Source organism: Triticum dicoccoides, chromosome 2A (genome assembly GCF_002162155.2).
Source record: "Triticum dicoccoides isolate Atlit2015 ecotype Zavitan chromosome 2A, WEW_v2.0, whole genome shotgun sequence".
In the NCBI taxonomy this organism is placed as follows: Eukaryota; Viridiplantae; Streptophyta; class Magnoliopsida; order Poales; family Poaceae; genus Triticum; species Triticum dicoccoides.
The window spans coordinates 615,007,408-615,017,282 of record NC_041382.1 but is presented as its reverse complement, the minus strand read 5'-3'; the positions used below and the strand labels follow the sequence as shown (position 1 = coordinate 615,017,282).

The 9,875-nt window shown below is 47.6% G+C and overlaps 1 pseudogene; it reads left to right on the top strand.

Annotated features, from left to right (window-relative positions):
• Window positions 1–239: 239 nt before the first annotated feature.
• The window catches only part of LOC119358006, a 55,350-nt pseudogene continuing 45,714 nt past the window's right edge, over window positions 240–9,875 (top strand).

Sequence of the window (9,875 nt, the reverse complement as noted above, 5' to 3'; positions counted from 1 at the left end):
ACACCCCTCCATTTTGGCCCAAAACCCACCAAAACCCTCTCCATCATCTAGAGCGTTCGATCACGATCGCGTGGCTGAAAACCGCACCTCATTTGGACTCTCCTAGCTCCTCCTATGCCTATTTAAAGACCCCCTCCGTTTTCTTCTTCTTCTCCCCGAAACCCTAGTTCTGATCCTCCGCGCGCCGGACATTGTCCGCCGGTGACGGACACGCCGCCGCCAGCCACCCCTGCGCCGCCATGTGTCAGCGCCGCCGCCACCCGCCGCGGCCCTCTGAGCCCTCGTCCGGCCCTCCGAGCCCGCGCGCCGACCGCGTCTTCCTCCTTCGTCTGCGCCGCGCGAGGGAGCTCCTCGCCGCCCTTCTCAACTCCGGCGGCCGGAACCCCTCGCCGCCCCTCGCCTCAACTTCGGCGGCCGGGCCGCCGCACTCCTCGCCGGCCGGCGCCGCCCGCGACCACGCCGGCGACCGCACCGCGCGGCTCCGGCCACCACCAACTCCGGCCCTCGCCTCCTCCTCCGACCGGATCCTCCCCGCGACAAGATCTTCAGCGACCTCGAGTTGTCCGGCGATCCTCGGAATCCGTGCGCTACAGTACCCAGATCCGGATCTAGATCTGAGACGGTTGACTTTTGCCCCGAACCCCTAATATTTTTGCTATTTTCATCGCATCGTAACTCTGCATCTGTAACTCCATTTTGGGCATATAGCATATCAAAATGTTCGTCTTAGAGAGCACATCATTTCATCTCATTGCATCATTTTCATTTGAGTTCATATTGATGCCCGAAATGCTACTGGAAGAGTGCTATTTGAGATAATTGTCAGATCTGCTGCTCCAATTAGATATTTGTCATTTTTGCCATGATTATTGTGTGCATGATATGCCCTGGAGTTCTACATGAGTTTTGTTATATGTTTTGCCATCTATCCAGAGGTGCAACTCATGTATTTTTGTGATGTGTGTGGTGACTAGCACAAGCTTGCAAAGTGGAGCATTCGTTAATGCTGATTTCAGGGACTTAGCATTTCCACTAAGTCCTTGAGCTGTTTATCTCAGTATGCCATATGTTCATGTTGATTCCTAGTGATCCATGCCTCTTTTGAGGATGATCAGTAAGGATGTTTTGTTAATCTTGTAGTTCTCTATCCATCCATGTCCTTTTTTGCATTTATGGAGCAACCTAGCTTGAGTCAATCGAGCTCTACTTTTGTCATTTCGTGAATCTGGGCAGATTGTCTACTTGTTAGCAATTGCCGAGGATGTTGTAGTTGATCCGTGCATGCTATGTTATTGTTCTTGCCATATCTAGCTTGTATTTTGTGTATTCTTGATGGGTATATGCTTATATTGTCATGACTTGCTCTTTAGTGAGTGCATCGAGCTCGTAAACATGCCTACTTGATATCTGTTTCAGCATGCTCCAGTTTTCACTAAGTCTGAGAACTGATTATGTTTTTGCCATGTTCACATGCTTGCAAATGTATTTTCTGATCCCTTTTGGCTCAAGGTCACTAAGGGACTTTTGTTAAGCTCTTTGAGTAGCTCCATACCATGCTTTACTTTGCCATGTTCAGGTCCCGTAGCATATAGTTTTCATGCTCCAAAGAGTGCTATCTGATCTGAAATTCCAGACAAGTGTTAATTTCACTAAGTCTGAAATCTGTTTACCAAATGCATTTTTGCCATGCTTGTTTGAACCTGTTAATGGATGAATTGGCCGTAGCTCAGTGCTAGTCTTTTGTTAAGCATCATGAGTGGATCCCTGCCATGTATTTTGATGCCATGTTTGGGTGCTGTAGCATGTTCATCTTGTTGCATTTAGATGGCTATTTGCTGTAAATCGCAGAACGTGGTCATATTTGAATTGCTTGCCATTTCCAAACCGTAACTCCGATTCCGGTGATCTTTATATCGTTTTCAAGCGATTTCATCTCACATTTCCAGTGGCACACTTGGATTTCCAAGGAGGCCAGGTTCATTCATTCCTTGTCAAATCTTGCATATGCATCACATATCGCATCCCGCATAGCATACCATGTTTTCATCATGTTGTTTGAGTTTGCACGTGGTTGATTGTGTTCCGTTTGCTTTGTTTGTCTTGTTTGGGTAGAGCCGGGAGACGAGTTCGCTAACGAGGAGCCCGTTGAGTTTGCTTTCGAGGATCCAGTCAACTCTGACAACTTTGCAGGCAAGATGATCATACCCTCGAAATCACTACTATCTTTGCTTTGCTAGATGCTCGCTCTTTTGCTATGCCTATGCTATGATGCCTACCACTTGCTTATCATGCCTCCCAAATTGCTATGTCAAACCTCTAACCCACCATGTCCTAGCAAACCATTGATTGGCTATGTTACCGCTTTGCTCAGCCCCTCTTATAGCGTTGCTAGTTGCAGGTGAAGATTGGAGACCGTTCGTTGTTGGAACATTATTTACTTGTTGGGATATCATTATATTATCTTGTTATCTTAATGCATCTATATACTTGGTAAAGGGTGGAAGGCTCGGCCTCTCGCCTGGTGTTTTGTTCCACTCTTGCCGCCCTAGTTTCTGTCATATCGGTGTTATGTTCTCGGATTTTGCGTTCCTTACGCGGTTGGGTGATAATGGGAACCCCTTGATAGTTCGCCTTGATTAAAGCTTTTCTAGCAATGCCCAACCTTGGTTTTACCATTTGCCACCTAGCCTCTTTTTCCCTTGGGTTTCCGGAGCCCGAGGGTCATCTTATTTTAAGCCCCCCTGGGCCAGTGCTCCTCTGAGTGTTGGTCCAAACTAGAGTCCTGTGCAGCGCCCCCTCGGGGAAACTCGAGGTTTGGTTTTAGTTGTATGGAGAGCTCATCTGAGTGTGCCCTGAGAACGAGATATGTGCAGCTCCTATCGGGATTTGTCGGCACATTCGGGCGTTGTTGCTGGATTTGTTTTAACCTGTCGAAGTGCCTTGTAGAACCGGGATACTGAGTCTGATCGGAATGTCTCGGGAGGAGGTCTATTCCTTCGTTGACCATGAGAGCTTGTCATGGGCTAAGTTGGGACTCCCCTGCAGGGATTTGAACTTTCGAAAGTCGTGCCTGCGGTTATGGGCAGATGGGAATTTGTTAACGTCCGGTTGTAGATAACTTGAACCTTAACTTAATTAAAATGAATCAACAGTGTGAGTTACCGTGATGGTCTCTTCTCGGTGGAGTCCGGGAAGTGAACACGGTGTTGGAGTAATGCTTGCCACAGGATGTTCCCTAGTTATTCGTTCGCGCTTTGCCTCCTTTTCTCGCTCTCTTTTGCGAACAGGATAGCCACCTTATATGCTAGTCGCTTGCTGCAGCTCCACATATTTTCCTTGCCTTACCTATGAGCTTAAATAGTCTTGATCGCGAGGGTGCGAGATTGCTGAGTCCTTGTGGCTCACAGATTACTTCCAAACCAGATGCAGGGCCTGATGATTCCGCTCCAGATGACGCGCTTGAGCTCAAGTGGGAGTTCGACGAGGACTCACGCCGATACTACGTGTCTTTCCCTGATGATCAGTAGTGGTGCCCAGTTGGGGTGATCGGGACCGTGTCGCATGTTGGGTTTATCTTTTATTTTGGCGCCGTAGTTGGGCCATGAGTGTTTGTTTGATGTAATGCTATTTATGTACTTTGATTGACGTGGCGAGTGTAAGCCAACTATGTATCTCCCCTTTTATTATCTATATTATATGGGATGTTGTGAAGATTGCCTAACTTGCGACATTGCTTTCAATGCGGTTATGCCTCTAAGTCGTGCCTCGACACGTGGGAGCTATAGCCGCATCGAGGGCGTTACAAGTTGGTATCAGAGCCTTCCCCGACCTTAGGAGCCCCCATTGCTTGATCGTTTTTAGCAGCCGTTGTTGAGTCTAGAAAAAATATTTTGAGTCATTTAGGAATTATATATCGGAGAGTTTAGGAATTCTTTTACTCCCCAGTCTCATCATCACTCTAGTAAGGCATCCTAACGTAGAGTTTTGACTCTTCTCTTCTCAAATTTCACTAAAAAAATTTAGGATCACGCGGGTATCTTGGAATCGTTCCGATGGTTTTGTGACGAGAACATTGTTCTTGGTGCCTCCTGTCTTTAGGGGTTGTGGCAGTGTCCCGGGGAGTTGAGCTCTGAGGTGTTGTCGTCACAATTTTATCGTTGCAGTTCTGGAATACCTGAGTTTAGTACGCCGACATCGAAAATCTCTTTTATGCAGTTCGTTGGTGAGATAACCTCGACGCCACCCAGTACTAGGGCGGGAGTTCGGGAGTATCGCCATAACTTGTATAACGGATGCTTTTCGAAGGTTGAGGTAGATGGTTTCCGAAGTTTTTCTCGGTTATGTGTTGAAGGATGGATACAGCTGAATGTAGGATTTGCTAGATTTGGGTGAGATATTATGCTTCCCCTGTATCCCCAACACCTGATTGCATAATCGGAAAGGTTCGGGAGTTTCATAGGTGGGAATTCTTGTAGCTCTAGCTCTTCTTCCACGGATATTTGGTTTGAGATTGGGATTTCTTACCGAGTATTCGTTCTTGATCCGTACCTTGTTGATTTATTCCTCTACCTAAATTATAAGTGGCTTCTCAATTTATGGATATATGACCATTTCAATTGGAATGCTTTCGTTCATTTTGTTCGGATGTGAAGACTATATGTTGCAATTTCAACCCGTTTGATTCAGCTTCATTTTATCTGTCAATGTGCTAACGGTGGTCATCCTCTTCAGGATGGCTCCCGCTAAGAGCACCAATCAGAATCAGAATCAGGATCCACCACCACCTCCACCTCCTCCGGAGGCATGGCAAGCTGTGATGGCCGCAACCAATGCAGACACACAGTTGATCATGCAAATTCTTCAAGAGCGCAATCAAGCGAACCAAGGAAACCAAGGCAACAATCAGAATCACTTTGCTACACTCAACCAGTTCCTTGCTAACGGGCCAAAGACTTTTAGCAATTGTGTTGAGGCAACTGATGCTGACGATTGGCTCGTGGATCTGTGCAAGCATTTCGAGTGCAGTAACGTCAGGCCTGAGGACTTTGTCAAGTTCGCTTCCTTCCAACTCAAAGACCAAGCTGCAGAATGGTTCCAGCAGTACAAGGATTCCAGAGGTGGACGTGTGATTACCTGGGATGAATTCCGTCAAGATTTCAGAGCTCATCATCTCCCCCAGAGCATGGTTGAAAGCAAGCGTGAGGAATTCCGCAACTTGAAGCAAGGCTCTTTGTCTGTCTATGACTATAACAAGTTGTTTCAGAAGCTCGCCCGCTTTGCCAAGCAGGACGTCCCTGACGAGAAGAGCATGATATACCAGTTCAGGGGTGGTCTCAGGGAAGAAATCCAGCTAGCTCTTGTTCTCTTTGAGCCCTTGAGGTACGATGAGTTCTACAACATGGCATTGAAGCAAGAGGCTGCTCAACTGAGGTGTGATGCTTCCAAGAAGCGAGTCAGAGACACTACTCCTTCTTCCTCTACTCAAGTGGCCAAGCAGCAGAAGTATTGGCTTCCTCCTCCTTCGTTCCGTCAGCCGTATCAGCAGAAGAGCAAAGGTGGCAATGGATCTTCCCACCCACCCAACCCTGGCTTTCAGAACAAGACTTCGTCTCAAGCTCCAAGATCGAGTGCTCCATATCACCGTCCGCTTTTAGAGGTCACGTGCAACAAGTGCCAACAGAAGGGTCACTATGCCAACAAATGCTTCAATCAGAGGCGTCTCCCTCCTCCTCCTCCTGTGAGATCGGCAAGTACAGCTGTGGTCAAGCATAACCCCAAGTACGCCAAGGTCAATATGGTGAATGCAGCTCAGGCAGAGGACTCGTCAGATGTCATCATGGGTAACCTTCCTGTTAACGATGTTCCTGCAAAAGTTCTTTTAGACACTGGTGCATCGCATTGTTTCATTTCCAAACCTTTTGCATCGAAGTATGAGTGCGATTATCAGTATCTGCAAAATTCTTTGCAAATTGTGTCACCGGGCAAACAGATGACAACTAATTTCTGCATCCCGGATATTACTATCACATTGGGTTCTAGCTTATCCTATTGTTCTGGGCGACTCGGATATTGATCTTATTCTCGGAATGGATTGGCTTTCTAAGCACAAGGCGCATCTTGATTGTGTAGCCAGGCAGATTCAATTGACTCATTCGTCTGAGGATGTAATTGTCTTTGCCGCTCGTGATGATACCATCTGTCTGTTTTCTCTCAATGAGAAGGGTGAACTGGATGCTATCTCGCAAATTCCAGTCGTTTGTGACTATCAAGACGTCTTTCCAGAAGAGCTTCGAGGAATGCCTCCGCACCGACCAGTTGAATTCGTCATTGATCTTGAGCCTGGCACGGAACCTGTATGCAAGCGTCCTTACAAGCTTGGACCTGAAGAGTTGAAGGAGCTGAAGAAGCAACTCGATATTCAAGAGAGAATGGGCCTCATCCGACCTAGTTCTTCTCCCTAGGGTTGTGGTGTTCTTTTTGTGAAGAAGGATGGAACGGACCGACTTTGTGTTGATTACCGTCCATTGAACAAGAAGACCATCAAGAACAAATACCCACTTCCCAACATCAACAAGCTGTTCGAACAACTCAAAGGTGCCCAAGTATTCTCCAAGCTTGATCTCCGTATGGGTTATCATCAGATCCGAATCCGTGAGCAAGATATTCCCAAGACAGCTTTCAGGACAAGCTTTGGTTCATATGAATACACTGTCATGTCTTTTGGCCTCGTCAACGCTCCTCCGACTTTCTCTCGCATGATGAATTTCATCTTCAACGCCTACACCAATGACTTCGTTTTGGTCTATCTCGACGACATTCTGGTCTTTTCGAAGAACAAGGAAGATCATGCCAAGCACTTGCGTTTGGTACTCGATAAGCTCAGGGAACACAAGTTCTACGCCAAGTTCTCCAAGTGCAAATTTTGGCTCGATGAGGTTCTTTATCTTGGTCATATCATCTCTGCCAAGGGCATTGCGGTGAATCCTGAGAAGGTGTCTACAATTGTGAATTGGGAACCACCTCAGAACGTGAAGCAACTCCGTAGCTTCCTCGGTCTCGCAAGCTACTGTCAAAGATTCATTGAAAACTTTTCTAAGATCGCAAAGCCTCTCTCAAATCTTCTCCAGAAGCACGTCAAGTACGTTTGGTCTCCGGAGTGTGACATCGCTTTCAACACTTTGAAAGAGAAATTGGTCACTGCTCCAGTTCTGACTCCGCCTGATGAATCCAAGCCGTACGAGGTCTTTTGCGATGCCTCTCTCCAAGGTCTTGGCGCAGTGTTGATGCAAGAGAAGAAAGTTGTGGCTTATACCTCTCGCCAGTTGAAGCCCAATGAGAAGAACTACCCCACTCATGATCTCAAGTTGGCGGCAGTTGTGCATGCTCTTTTGACTTGGAGACATCTCTTATTGGGAAGAAAAGTGGACATCTTCACTGACCACAAGAGTCTCAAGTACATCTTCACTCAGCCTAATCTCAACCTCAGGCAGACTCGATGGGTCGAAATGATTCAAGAGTATAATTCGAGTATCGAGTATACTCCAGGCAAGGCCAATGTGATTGCTGACGCATTGAGCAGAAAGGCTTATTGCAACAGTCTTATTCTCAAGCCTTATCAACCCGAGCTTTGTGAAGCTTTCCGCAAACTTAATCTGCAAGTTGTTCCTCAAGGTTTCCTCGCCAACCTTCAAGTCTCTCCTACCTTGGAAGACCAGATTCGCCAAGCTCAGCTTCTTGATGCTATGGTGAAAAAGGTGAAGATTGGGATTGCCAAGAGTCAACCCAAGTACAAGTGCTACCGCCTTGATGACAAGGATACTCTCTTCTTCGAGGATCGTATTGTTGTGCCCAAAGGTGACCTTCGTAAAGTGATCATGAACGAGGCTCACAATTCTCTCCTCTCCATCCACCCTGGGAGCACGAAGATGTATCAGGACCTCAAGCAGGCTTATTGGTGGACTCGAATGCAGCGCGAGATTGCTCAGTTCGTGAATGAATGTGATGTCTGCAGAAGAGTGAAGGCAGAACACCAAAGACCAGCGGGTCTCCTCCAACCTCTTGCCATTCCAGAATGGAAGTTTGACCACATTGAGACGAACTTCGTGACTGGGTTTCCAAAGTCCAAACGTGGCAATGATGCTATATTCATGGCCATCGACAAACTCACTAAAGTGGCTCACTTTCTGCCTATCAAAGAGTCAATCACTGCAGCTCAATTGGCGGAGCTCTATACCTCTCGAATTGTCTCTCTGCATGGTATTCCACAAGTGATCTCTTCAGACCGTGGTAGCATCTTTACCTCCAAGTTTTGGTATTCTTTTCAGAAGGCCATGGGCACTAACATCCGCTTCGGCACAACTTTCCATGCTCAAACTAGTGGTCAAGTCGAGCGTGTCAATCAGATTCTTGAAGATATGCTCAGGGCTTGTGTGATCTCCTTCGGCATGAAGTGGGAGGATTGTCTTCCTTATGCTGAATTCTCCTACAACAACAGGTTTCAAGCAAGTTCGGGCAAGGCCCCATTTGAAATTATGTATGGCAGGAAGTGCCGTACCCCTCTCAACTGGTCCGAAACCGGTGAACGTCAGCTTCTGGGAAATGACTTAATCACAGAGGCAGAGGAAATGTGCAAAGTCATTCGAGATAACCTCAAAGCAGCCCAATCCCGCCAAAAGAGCTACTATGATAGTAAGCACCGTGATTTGGCTTTCGAGATCGGAGATCATGTTTACCTCCGCGTCTCTCATATGAAAGGTACTCGTCGCTTCGGTATCAAAGGGAAGCTTGCCCCCAGATACGTGGGACCTTTCAAGTTTGTCAGCAAGAGAGGCGATCTCGCCTATCAACTCCAGCTTCCTTCAAACTTTGCAAATGTTCATGATGTGTTCCATGTCTCTCAGCTCCGAAAGTGCTTAAAGACTCCTGACCGCACAGTCAACTTCGAGGACATTGAGCTCCAAGAAGATCTCTCTTATCGTGAGCACCCCGTTGCTATTCTTGAAGAGACTGAACGCAAGACTCGCAACAAGTCAATCAAATTCCTCAAAGTCAAGTGGTCACACCATTCCGACCATGAAGCTACCTGGGAACGCGAGGATCACCTCCATTCTGAATTCCCGGTGTTCCTTTAGTCCTAGATCTCGGGACGAGATCCTTTCGTAGTGGTGGAGTGTTGTAACACCCCGGATATGATTTTCCCAATATGTACTCCAACACTTGCCGTTTCTGGCGTTAAGTTATTTTATTTTCTTGGGTTCGGGTTTTTTTGTCTCCGTGTGTTGTTGTCGTTGTCATGCATCCCATATCATGTCATCATGTGCATGTCTCATGCATTCGAGCATTTTCCCCGTTGTCCGTTTTGCATTCCGGCGCTTCATTCTCCTCCGGTGGTCAATTCTACCTTTCTTTCGTGTGTGGGGATTAAACATTTCCGGATTGGACCGAGACTTGCCAAGCAGCCTTGGTTTACTACCGGTGGACCGCCTGTCAAGTTTCGTACCATTTGGACTTCGTTTGATGCTCCAACGGTTAACCGAGGGACCGAAAAGGCCTCGTGTGTGTTGCAGCCCAACACCCCTCCATTTTGGCCCAAAACCCACCAAAACCCTCTCCATCATCTAGAGCGTTCGATCACGATCGCGTGGCCGAAAACCGCACCTCATTTGGACTCTCCTAGCTCCTCCTATGCCTATTTAAAGACCCCCTCCGTTTTCTTCTTCTTCTCCCCGAAACCCTAGATCTGATCCTTCACGCGCCGGACATTGTCCGCCGGCGCCGGACATGCCGCCGCTAGGCACCCCCGCGCCGCCACGTGTCAGCGCCGCCGCCACCCGCCGTGGCCCTCCGAGCCCGCGTCCGGCCCTCCGAGCCCGCGC